The following is a 13,160-nucleotide window of genomic DNA, read 5'->3' on the forward strand; positions in this document are numbered from 1 at the left end:
GATGTGAGTCTCTCTGAAGTTGGTGCACTCTCGTGAGACACATTTTATTGTGCTGTTTCCCACCAGCAGAGGCTCATGGGAATCTTAATAACATGGGCTTCCCAAAACTCCACTTTGAATCACCCTGGCTAATATACACACTATGAACCTATGATTCATTTGGAGGAAACACAAAGCAGATAATACAATTTTCCAGTCAAAACAAAAGGTCATGTACAACCAGTCATTGTCTTGACGAAATGTGGCTCATTTCTGAGTGAAACAGGATGTTAACGGATGGTGCCCCCTGTGGTAGTTGTTGCCCTATGCAGAATGCGTACTCTGCGTATAGGGAGTAGCGGTATTGGTCATTCGCCAGAATTGACAAGTTAAAGCCAGAGCCATAGAGAGAAAGAGTTGCGACACTCCCATAGACCGCCATAGGAACTTTGGAATGCGGAAGTAACGCGTGTCGTGGAGCAGCCAATAGTTCCAAACACTGATAGTTCCCCCATTGAACCCCATTCATTTTCAGTGCTTCCGAAGTACGTTCGCTGGTAAATGAATGAAATTACTGTATTTTTTTACTTTTACACACATTAGCCGACCTCTCGTGAATCTAGTCTGTAGTTATATTTTATGTAGCCAGTTTTAGTAAATGTTTATTGGAAGATAATAGGTTAATTGCAGCGATAGCTTACGTGACCAACACTTCACTAACGTTAGCTAACTGGTAACCTGATGTATATAATATATAATATTTTTAATAATATTTTATATGTATATATATATATAGCCTATATATAATATTATATACACACACACACACACACACACACACACACACACACACACACACACACACACACACACACACACACACACACACACACACACACACACACACACACACACACACACACACACACACACAATTCATTTATTTAAATGGGTTAGGGCTATGCATGTGCTTATATGTATTTAGGAACATAGTTAATTCACTCATTAACTATCTCTCCGGTTTAATTTTATGAAGAATATTTTTCGGTTGAATATTTACCGAACATTGCTGTATATAGTCGTTGCTTTCTACGTTATGGGAGCAGTCTATTCCCTCCTAAATCATTCATTTGTACATGCACAGCGTAATTATTTATATTTTATGTTGGTTGGAATTCTGAACGGACCGCAGACCTCTTTGCGTGATCACGAAGCGGAATTTATAAGCAAGATCACGGGAATCAATAGCCTAATACAGCCCAGTTGTGCTAAAATAAATATCATGAGACGTCCATCATCAGATGAATGACATGGAAAAGTTAAGTTAGAGCCGCTAAAGCCAGTGCTATTACTACCCATGCGAACATGAACACTAGCGTTTCCCTCCAAAAATATAGCCTAAAACTTATCTAAGTTGTCACCCTGCCTCTCCAAATGCAAAACTGACATTAACAAAACGCAATAACAGCTTAAAAAGTACTTGGGTGTGTGTTTTATTTTATATTTACCGTTTAATAATGCAATCGCTGCTGTCTGTCCATAGAAGAACATGACAGCCCGCGTACGTTTTGGAACTATTGGAGCTTACATGAACCACGTGACAGCCGTCGCGGCGACATCAAAGAGTGTCGCAACTCTTTCTCTCTATGGCTCTGGTTAAAGCTAACTGGATGGGTAAGACGGTTAAAGTGTATATTGCAGGTTAACCACCACAACCAATTAATGTGTAAATTAAAGTGCTCAATATGTATATATTTAAACATTTCTGTCTTAAAATGCGTTAAAATAACATTTATTGGGGTTGCAAATGTAGCATGTTTTTTACAGTAACTGGGTGATGACGTCATAAGAGGGAGTAGCAACCCATACTCTGCTAGATTCCTACAGTTTGTGGCTTGACTATGGAGAACGACTGGGAGACTGAGGAGGTGGAAAACCATCAAATTCTTGATGGACCACAGCCCTACAATTTATCAATTATCAATGCTTGGTGTGAGGAAAATGAGTGGAGGGTTGGCCAGGTGTCCTGGTGAGTAGCTAGAGTTAGCCTGGTGCTAACCCGGATAACATTAGGGAACAAGCCAAAGTCTTTTCAAAATCTTGCCGTCATGTAGAATAGCAAGGAGGGACAACAAATGAAGACATTTACATTTACTTACATGGTGTTAGTAGTCCTGCACAGGCACAATGGCGCTGTTGCTGGCATCTGCTGACAGAATGCGATATTGCCTGTGCTAAAACGCAACTAATTAGCGATGCTCATTGTCATAAAGAAAAAAAGAGATCGATGTCCCTATCGCTGTGTTTGACATGTGTTTGTGTGGGCTATGCCACCCAATGCAATCAGCAGTGGAGAGTATGTGCTGCCGTGAGGTGAACGCGTTTTCGACCCGCGACCGGCAAATCTGACGTGCCTCACGCAGCATCTTGGTTTTGGCGCATGCTGCCTGAACCCGTTTGTTTTGCGAATAGCTTACTCTCATTTCAGACAGGATCACGGTCCTCTTAAAGCCAGCACACATGAGTATGTTTACAATTGAGTTATTTCATTCATCACTTCTGAATCTAAAAAACTTTTCTATATAATTGCTAGCCTACTTGCCGTTAGACTAACGGTAACTCTAGGCTTGGAGTCCCTTTTATGACGTCACGCCCAGCCCAGTGGAAGGGAGGGAGAGTGTAAAAAGTACTAACTTTTCATATTATATTCAGCATTTTGGTATAAAAAAACATAAAAAACAATGGTGGGCGGTTCTTATCTTTATGTTTAGTAAGCACATTGCATTATCTTTGTGAAAAATTGAACCTGCAATTTACTGTCATGATTCTGCCCTTGATTTTCCCTAGTCGTGAGGCAGGATCATGACAGAATCATGTTTTGTGTGCAAGCACATGGCTTAGTGTTCGGCCATGTGCTTGAGTTGTCTCGTTATGTTACTCCGCCCCCTTGTTACCCTCGTCTTGTCATTATTGTCTAGTCAGTTTCACCTGTCCTCGTCATTAGTGTTCCCTATTTAATCCCCTTGTGTTTGCTGTCTTGTGCCGGTTCATTGTTTGATGGTGAGACATACTTTGTGTGTGTTCAAACCGTGAGTTACTTGTTGGAAGTCTTGTTAAGAGAAGTGTTTGTTCCTGTCTTAGTTGTTTGTTTATTGTCAGAGTCTTAGTCTATCCTGTCTTGTTTTGCCCCATCGTGGGTTTTGTTTTCTGTTTTGTCTTTAATAAACCCCTTGTTTAAGTTATCTGCTGTCTGCTATTGGGTTCATCTGCTATCCACATAACAGAATGAACCGGCCAATACAGAACCCAGCAGACAGTTTGCCTGTTCCCGCAATACTACAACCGACTGACCCGGAACTATGGTGGCAGTCGGCTATCGCCGACAGTTGGAATGGCAAGCTTCCAATTCCTCCCCAGGGTGAGAGGACACTGAGGGAGTACGTGCGGGTTGCAGAAGAGAGGAGGTTCTTCTTGCCTGACATCCTCTTTAACCGTTACCTCATCGCGGGCCTCAATGATCTTCCTCCTCTGGACGAACGGGAAAGGCTGGTTCGTCGCCCCTTCCAGGATATGGTGGCCGGTTTGTCACGGAAGGAATCGCGGGCTCCCACCATATCGTCATCACCTGGCATGCTGGCCGTGATCCCGGAGGGTCGCGTCCTCGCCGTGGCTACTATGGGGAACCAGACTTGTCCCAGTTCGGCTCCCGAGGCATCATCTGCACCCGCTGATCTCCGTGGCAAACGAGAGAGACGGCTGTCGTGGGAGTCGACTTCGGAGTCCTCTTCCACTGAGACCACAGTTCTTGCTGTGCTTCCCCAACCGGTCACAAGCCCGGCTACGGCCTCTGCTCCGCGACCCAGGAGGAAGAAGAGAAAGAAGGGAGCGTCTTGTCCTCCGTCTCTGTCTCCCCCTGAGTCTGCGATGGCCGTCCCAGAGCCCGCTCCAGCAAGCGCCGTCCCAGAGTCTGCTGAGAGAGTTGCGGCCAATCTAGCCGCAAAGGAGGTTCTGCAATCGGTTTCGGCCCGTCAGGAGATGCCCATCATCCTTGCTGCCAAGACCCTGTCTGATTATTTGTCTTGTCTAGCCAAGATCCTTGAAGTCCCTGCCTGTCCTGTCTCGTCCCCAGCCCCCGTACCTGCCACAGAGAGCACTACGATTGCCGCAGAGGGCGCTGCATCCAGGCCTGCTGCTGAGGGTGCTGTTCCAGAGTCAACAACTTTCAACGCCTCTTCAGAGTCAGAGGTCATGAGTGTCGGTTCTACCTGGGGAAGCGGTGACTCTGGGTCTGCCTCTGAGAGCTCTGTTCCTGTTCCTGCTTCCTTACTGCCTGTCGATCCCCATGTCTCCGTTCCACTGCCTGCTGCAGTCCCCACTGTCCCCGGACTTCCGTTTGTTTCCCCTGCCTCCCCTGTCATGGCTCAACCCCGGACTGTTTTTCCCTTGTCCCACACCACTCCACCCAAGCCCGCTCGTCCTAAGCCCACTCCCCGTGGTCCCAGGACCCCTGTTCCCCCCACCCACCCTGGACAGTCTCCCAAAGACTTTGTTTTTCCTCCTCCTCCTCTGCCATGTTTGTTGTTTTTATTGTTCCATCCCAACCCTGTTATTGTTTTCTCTTGTATGCCTTTGTTAGTTTTTGTCATGTATTGTTGGTTTGTGTCTTTGTCACAGTCTGTCATGTCCCGTGTTTAATGTCCACTTGAGGAGCGTCTGGAAGCCGCTCCTTAAGGTGGGGGTTCTGTCATGATTCTGCCCTTGATTTTCCCTAGTCGTGAGGCAGGATCATGACAGAATCATGTTTTGTGTGCAAGCACATGGCTTAGTGTTCGGCCATGTGCTTGTGTTGTCTCGTTATGTTACTCCGCCCCCTTGTTACCCTCGTCTTGTCATTTGTCTAGTCAGTTTCACCTGTCCTCGTCATTAGTGTTCCCTATTTAATCCCCTTGTGTTTGCTGTCTTGTGCCGGTTCATTGTTTGATGGTGAGACATACTTTGTGTGTTCAAACCGTGAGTTAGAAGAGTTGTTGGAAGTCTTGTTAAGAGAAGTGTTTGTTCCTGTCTTAGTTGTTTGTTTATTGTCAGAGTCTTAGTCTATCCTGTCTTGTTTTGCCCCATCGTGGGTTTTGTTTTCTGTTTTGTCTTTAATAAACCCCTTGTTTAAGTTATCTGCTGTCTGCTATTGGGTTCATCTGCTATCCACATAACATTTACCCTTTAAAGGGATAGGTCACCCAAAAATGAAAATTACCCAGTGATTTACACGGCCTCAAGCAAACGTAGGTGTATATAACATTCTTATTTCAAACAAATACAATCGGAGTTATATAAAAAAAAATCCTGGCTCTTCCAAGCGTTATAATGGCAGTGATTGGCCGGTTCACAACAGAAACATTACACTAACTGCAGTTGAAAAAGTGAAAAAGCATAACACTGTAGCTGTTGTGGGAAGGAGGCTGGAACCAATAAACTTTCACAATCTTTAATTATAGAATAAACAAACACAAAATGAAAGTAAAGGCGGCAGCCCCTCACGAACGACTGCCGCACACACATAAATAAAACATAAAGTAAAAGTCCAGGCCTGGTCCTCTCTCGTCTTCACTGTCGTCGCTCCTCCTTTTATGCTTTCGAAGCTCCTCCGTGAGAGATACGAGGCTGGTGAAGTGCACAGGTGGCTCTCATCATCAATCACGCCACCCGTCTCGTGCCGTTCTCTCACGGCTCTCGGCCCCGCTCTGCTTGCCCAGGGGGCCAGACACGGCGGCTGCGGCACCTGGGGGTAAGTACAGACGAGGCAAGAGAAAAGGAGAGGGAAGTATGTGGAGCTACAGAGACGAGAGAGGGGAGAGCGGAAAGGAAAAGAAAAGAAAAAATCTTGATCTGGTTCCCTCCACGGTGACACTGGATTGGTGGACGGCTCGATACTCCTCCGCCGCCTGGTGGACGGTGACGGGTCAACCGAGTTCGGGCAGCCGGCAGGAGTCCCCCGTTCCCTGCTCCTCCCCATCATGGTTGACGGCAGCAGGCTCCGGCTCATGGCGAACGGCGCTCCCTCGTGGACGGCAGCCGCCCCTTCAGAACCCAGGTGGCCGGCAGTGGGTTAGTCCCTCCCCCCGGCAACTCACTCCAGCGCACTGCCTCGATCGTCCATGGCGACAGACTCTGCTCAGACGTGCTAGATGGCACCGCGGATTCCCCACAGCGGCGAGGGCTCTTTGACAGCGTGTTCCTCCTTCCTCCCGGGTTTCGGGTTTCTCATACCCCTTTAATATTTAGACCACTTCTATTATTGATTGCTATCAGGATGTGAGGAGAGTTTCAACCATTATAAAAAAAAAAAAAAATTATGACAAAATTTGTGACAGCCCTACATTTATCTTTATTATTCTCATCACTTTTGTCCATCCATTAAAAACAGTCCACAAAACCAAAACTTTCACGAAAATACATGAAGACATCATTAAAGTAATCCATATGAATTAAGCAGTTTAATTCAAGTTTTTTGAAGAGACAAAATCCCACGAAATTCAGTTTATAGGTGGCACAAGTTATTACATTTTGATCAGATGGTTATGTGGACAAATATTTTATTTATCTATTTATTATTTTTTTATTTTTTTATTAATTAAAAAAAATTAAGCAGAGTCAACTTTTACTTGTTGACAATTTGTCTATCTGCTGTAAACATGCTTCTAAATTGTCCGATTACAGTTTCTGTTGGACATATAATGTAATGCATATCCATCCTTCACAACTATTTTCCTTCTGTAGTTTAGCAGTCAGTTGTATGTGTCCTTTCTCAGACACACAGCATGGCATTATGGCATTGCTAATGTGTCTTAATATTTTCCTTCCAGATCGGACCAGCTGCAGTGTTGACGAGAGGAACAGGATGATTTGCTTGGTACGTGCTCTTGTTTTCATTCTGTCCATTACATGAGTGTACAGCTTGACCATTTCTTCAAATGGTGTTACGAATGGGATCACTGTAGAAAAACAGGAAGTCACAGAAGCAGCTGTTTGTTTTGACATGTTCACTCAGATTCCTGATTTGTCTCTTCTCTTTCGATTTGGGGCTTCCAGATCTTTGGTCTCAAACTTATGTAGGTTTGGAGGTGTGGGTTAAGTGCAGTAGTTGTTTTCACATGACAAATAAATTGTATAAGTTTTCATAGTGTGGCCCAGTTTTGAGCCGTGAGAACAATATTACATTTTCTATTACAATGTTACATCAAAACTAGTGATGGCTGACTCACAAATTAATCAGAGTTTGAGTCAGTTCTTATCAATGAATCAGTCAAATGGGTAAGCAAAATGATTCTTTCTGAATATTATGGACAGTTCACAAATCGTTCTGAGTGATTCTCACTTATTGCAACAGTAAGGAGTGCTGGATAAAACTGAATTCATAACTTCTTAGCAATGAAGAAGGTCTTTCCAAAAGTGTATAAAAACAGAAATAGTACAAGAAAGCACTTTTAAAACGTATCACAATATTACCTACCAAGAAGTATTGAAATAGTGCTCTTACATGTATACTAGTACATTGATAACAACATACTAACTACTTGGAAAATATACTTGAACGTTATTCAATAAAATAAACTTGAAGTATAGGCCCAATTCTATTTTGTAAAGGCAGTGCTAATTTGGGATTGAACAGTTGGATTGAACCCAAATGATTTTCAAAACCTGAGACGTAAAATAACAATATTGACATCTGCAGGTGTCTGTGTCCCTGTATATCACAGTAGAGGAACCTGTTGCACATATGGATTGTGTAATGAGACAGTCCCTTCCATCAGAAGCTGTCAGAACTTGCTGTCTAACTTGTTCTTCAAAAGACCCGAATCTCTAAGCTTGAAGACTGATGTGATATAACATCATGAGGATGAGTGATTGTATCGTTAGACTGTCATGAGCAGCATTCTGCTCCATGTTCACAGCTGCAGCTGAGTACAGTGTCTCTTTTGATAACTCTGTCAAATCTAAAGTTCACAGACAGACACATTCGATCACTTCCTTCAATCTACTGCAGATTCACTGCAAAATAATGAGATTCCTGGATGAACTCTGGCTGGTGTTATGAAGAGACAAGCAAGGCCTGTTTGCAGGAACTGGCTGACTAACAACAGTTTATAAGCTGGAGTTCCCCTTGTGTGCGTGTGTGTTTGTTCAGCACGTTCTCATTATCCGGCTGTTTTACTTATGCTTGGGAAGTGCATGTCAACAGGAGTCTGCCTGAGGGAGACAGGGAGGGTCTGTGTGTGTGTGCACATATCCACCAGGCCCCGTCTGTCAGGTCATTGGGTTTCTTGGAGACTCCAGGGGTGTGTGAAGGTCGGCAGGGAGGGAGGAGGTGTGTGTCGGGTAGCGTGCCGAGTGTTGACAATGTGTCTGTGTGTGTGTGTGTGAGTGTGTGTGTGTGAGTGGTGCCAGGACAGGAAGTGGAACAGCATGGAGATGCTTCTCCTGCACAAAGCCTGTGTAGCATCAGCGACTCTCCTTTATTAACAGATGCGAATGTTTTTCTCCTTCTGTGTGTGTTTGTGTACACAATGAGACACTGTAGCTGATAGAGTGTCATACAGTCTGCACACAATGAGCTGTTGTTTGTTAGGTTTGAAAAAGGGTCATGTGTGTGATTTATTCTTTCTGCATATTGAAGCTTACTGTAATCCGATTCACAGATAAATAGTTAAAGGATATTTACTGTTCATGGCACACTGGCGCTGTTCAGTGTGTCATGAATGGATTGTGTGACTGTGTGACATTTGAACTGCTCTAAGCATCAGAATCCTTGCTGGGTTTGCTTCAAGTGGTTGATTTTTGGCAGTTTTTATTGACCAGCATTGGCTGGTAAGTTTTTTTTCCAGTAGGTTTTTCCAGTTTATCTGGCCAATAAGAGCAGGATGCATTAAGAACTCAAAAGTTATATTCACTTTTTTAGAATTATACAATGTAGAAGTTGTCGTTAAAAATGTTGAACAGATTCATTTTCTGATCATGTTCTTAATTTCTTTCAAATAATTAATGCCCAACTATTTTATCAAATATTATGTAAAATAACTTTTAATTTTCTTTGCATGTGTTATGTTTAAATTAAACAGCGTGATTGGCTTTATATCGGTCATCATGCACCCTGCTCTCTAAGATATCAGCATCAGCCATCAAAAAAAGATTCTCTGAATCTTAAACATGTTTACTGTTTGAATGCAAATTTTCTTGTTTTCATCTCGCATGAGGGGTTCACAGTGTTTTCAGAGATCTCGTCTTGGATCATATGGTTGATCAAGAGAAACAGAAGCACTTCACGGTTGTGTTTGTGATCTGGTGTCAGTTAGCTCACGTCCCACGCTTGGTGTCAAACTTTCCAGCACTGATCTAGGACCAGCCTCTGTAGACCCCACACAGCCATATGAAAAAAGCATGAAGCTGACTTCAGATCAGCAGCTGATGTGATCACAGACGCAGATAACTGAGCCTCTTCCTGAGGAAGAAAGAGCGCTAACTGGGTGGCACGAAGGCCTCCTCCAACCGGATGTTTGCACCGCTCAGTCAAACACCTGCTTTGGGACGCAGACGATATGTTAAGCACATGAAGATGTTTACTTGGCCTGCTGTGGTTGAGAGATCTGCTCAAGTGAAACCACGTGGGTTGCATGTGGCTCTATTCCAGAGGTTGCACTTTGAAATATTCTGAGAAAGGAGAGCACTAGAGTCTAAATACCATTAGACCAAAATCTGCATGCTAGTCCCAGGTGTTTGTTTGATGTTGGTATTGATGGTTTACCCAAACAGCCATACTGTTTCAATTCAATTTAATTCAAATTTATTTGTATAGCGTTTTTCACAATCGTTTCAAAGCAGTTTTACAGAAAATGCATGAGTCCACATTACAATTTAGAGTAATCTGTTATCAGAGGTAACTGTCTAAGTTGTTAATGTATTTCAGAAAAGTACATATACAAAATCACAGTTAGCTAAAAATGTATTAATTTAAACAGTGTAATGATTTAAGGCAGAAACAATGAGCTCATTGAAGTAATGAATACTTGTTTGTTTAAATGATTATGACATTTAGAAAAATGGAGCATTGGTGCATGTTGATTCAGAGTTGCGTCATCTGAGGTATTCGCAGAAGTTGGCGTCTGTTCACTGTTCACCAGCAAATGTGACTGATGAAGCAGCTTGAGCTGCATAGTCACTGTGTTGAAGATGGTAGATCTTGCAAATTGCACCGCTGGTCTTTTCATCAGGACAGCAGGCATGTTTAGTTTTAGGGTTTTTGTTAGAACATATCATGAGCAAGGGAGGCAGTGCTTCCTCAAAACAATTGGATGAGAAAATAATCCACTTTTCAAAAACAACACAACACAACAGAAATATTATGAAACATTATATTTAAAAGAGTACAAATCACTGAATGAACTTTACACAGTTATTGAACTGAAGTAAATCAACACTAGGCATGTGATGGTATTACATTTTGATATTAAAATTGCTGAAGCTTTTATCATGTTATTGAATTAAGTTACAAAAAGAGTGGTCCTCCTTAGAGTTCTCAACGGGCCTGAAAATTACAACCCGACCCGACCCGGCCCGTGGCTTTTAAAGCCCGGACCCGATGTAACCCGACACATCAACATGAATTATCTGCCCGAACCCGACCCGCGGCCCGACGCCACCCTTTTGATCGGTGAGTGATGTATGTAGAATGACTGCTGCGCTTGACGCAGAGAGAGAGAGAGCCCCGGCCGCGCGCGCGCTCACTCTCACGTCTCACACATTCCGCCCATCCAGCTGACATACGTAAACCACATTTCAATAAACGAAAAAAAATATCCAGTGATTAAATGTTTTCTGTATTGACGCAAATCTTGTGCGATGTCCTAAACTGCCGAGATAATCACACAACGTGTCGCGCCGCCCCTGAGCAACGGTGATTTCACCTGCAGCAAGTTTACTTTTCACCAACTCCATCTTCTTCTCCGGGCTAAAGGCGTGCACGCAGCGGCGTCAGGTCTGCCCTCGCGTCGCGATGCACGTTGCACGCAGCAGCCAGACTTTCTTTACAGTGAACAGCAGCGATGAATAATTTTTTTTCACTGTACAATTCAAAAGATTAAGCCCGAGGTCCGACCCGACCCGAGTCATTTGCAAATATTTTCGACCCGAACCCGGCCCGAACCCTCGGGTCCCGTCGGGTTTGTCGGGCCGACCCGACCCGTTGAGAACTCTAGTCCTCCTAACAAGTTTAATAACTTTTTTTCAGTAATACTTTATTGTACAGTGTCCTTGTTACATATGTTGCATGTAGTTACTGTAGTAATAACAGTGAATGATGCATAAATACATGCAATAACCCCTAAACCAAACCCTTATCCTAGCCTTAACCCTATAATAAGTACATGTTCATTAATATTACTACTGTATATATTACAGTAGTACAGTATGTCCACTCTAACAAGGACATCATAAAATAGTTTAACGTTTTTTTCTTATAACAAAAACTCTAATTTAAATACAAGAAAACAATACAAAAAAAATGAATAATTTAAGCAAATGTTTAAAAAAAATTAAAGTTCAAAAGAACTATAAAGATGTCAACATCATGTTCTGTTAGTTTCTGTTTTCATGGACTTTTGTTTTTAATGGGGGAGATTAAAACGTGTCCTTCTGCAGATTTCCGCCACTCTTCTGTCTCCTTGGTTACCGTCATTATTAATTTGTATGTGTCAGCTGTGTTTGAATAATTATCCTTGTTTGCGTTTAGTAATTAAGTTTTTTCTTCTCCTGCACTCCTTGTCCGGTCACAGTTGATATTGGTATGAATTTATTCTTTGCGCTATCATAATTACGGTCATCCTCTCCAACAGAGCTCAGGCCAGTCCTCCAGCCCAATCGCTACTGGATGTTTGCAGCCCTGCGCAGTCTCTGGGGATGCCCTACCAGGATGTCGAGCCGCAGGTCACGCAACCACCAGCAACGGCTGTCCGAGAGGCTTTCGGTCTCTCCATCTCAGCCCGTCAACCTATCGGCTCCGTCTTGGCTCCTCCCACCTTTGGCTCCACCAGAGACGCTCAGCGTAGTGGCTCCTCCGGGTTCCCTCATCCCACCGGCTCCCCCTTAGTCAGTCGTCACATCACTTCCGCTACTTACTTACGGGCCAACCGCTGCACTCCGTCCTTTCACCCCTTCGGCTGCAGCAGGTTCCTCCTTCCCATCGCAGGTTCCTCCTTCCCATCGGCATCGCCTCTGTCCTCAGTCACACTGTAATTCGACGCTCTTCGCCGGAGACCCAGGCGATGTTGCTCAGCTCCCTTGACCCTCGGTCTGCGCCATCGGATCCACTGGCTCTGTCTCCGTCGGTTATCGCCCGGATGTCGACAGCCAAGCCACTCTGCCATGCCCATCTCGGGACTCGATTGTGGAGCCAGTGTTGAAGCGGCCTCATATGAAGCAATCCAATATGTCTCTGGAGCCTCTGAAATAGTTTCAGTGGTGCCACTGTCCTGTCTGAGCAAGCTCACCTAGTGAGCTTCTGGGCAGCCGAGAACTGTTGGGCAAAGCTCTCGACTGCGTCGCCGAATAACCCAACCTGGGAGAGGGGGGAGTCCAGGAACCGATACTTATCAGTCTCCCTCATGTCCGCCAGGTTGAGCCAAAGGTGGCGTTCCTGGACCACCAAGGTGGACATTGCCTGACCAACGGAACGCGCAGTTTCCTTCGTCACCCAGAGGGCAAGGTCGGTTGCCATACGGAGCTCCCGGAGGAGCTCTGGGATAGAACCACCCTCGTGCATGTCCATGAGCGCCTGGGCATGCTGGACCTGCAGGAGCGCCATGGCATGGAGGGCGGAAGCAGCCTGTCCACAGGCTCTGTAAGCCTTTGCCGTTAGACCAGACTAAAATGTTCGGGACGTGGTGGAGGGTTCCACACAAGCCCGACCTTCTCGGCGGCCCAGGAAAGCATAGCCGCCCATTCTGGATCAGACTCGGGCAACGTTATGCTCCCCGAAGGGGGCAACGCAACCAAATCTTCATCTCCGGAGAACTGAAGCTCCCCCTCCGATGCTGCGACTGACATCTGGTCATCAGCTGGAGCCCCTAAGGAAATGACTGGTCGTCCATGCAAAGGACCAGCGCGCTCCTTTGAAGACTCCACCGGCTGCTGCG

At 44.7% G+C, this 13,160-nt stretch overlaps 1 long non-coding RNA gene across 1 annotated transcript in view; it reads left to right on the plus strand.

The window, feature by feature from the left end:
- LOC130090363 (uncharacterized) overlaps positions 1 to 13,160 on the plus strand; it is a 62,290-nt gene that overhangs the window by 14,886 nt on the left and 34,244 nt on the right. Inside the window, exon 2 of the long non-coding RNA XR_008807693.1 lies at positions 6,840 to 6,886. This is a non-coding gene — a long non-coding RNA (uncharacterized LOC130090363). The remainder of the gene's footprint in view (positions 1 to 6,839; positions 6,887 to 13,160) is intronic.

Source organism: Rhinichthys klamathensis, unplaced genomic scaffold, assembly GCF_029890125.1.
Source record: "Rhinichthys klamathensis goyatoka isolate OS25496 unplaced genomic scaffold, OSU_Roscu_1.1 h1tg000006l_1, whole genome shotgun sequence".
Lineage (NCBI taxonomy): Eukaryota > Metazoa > Chordata > Actinopteri > Cypriniformes > Leuciscidae > Rhinichthys > Rhinichthys klamathensis.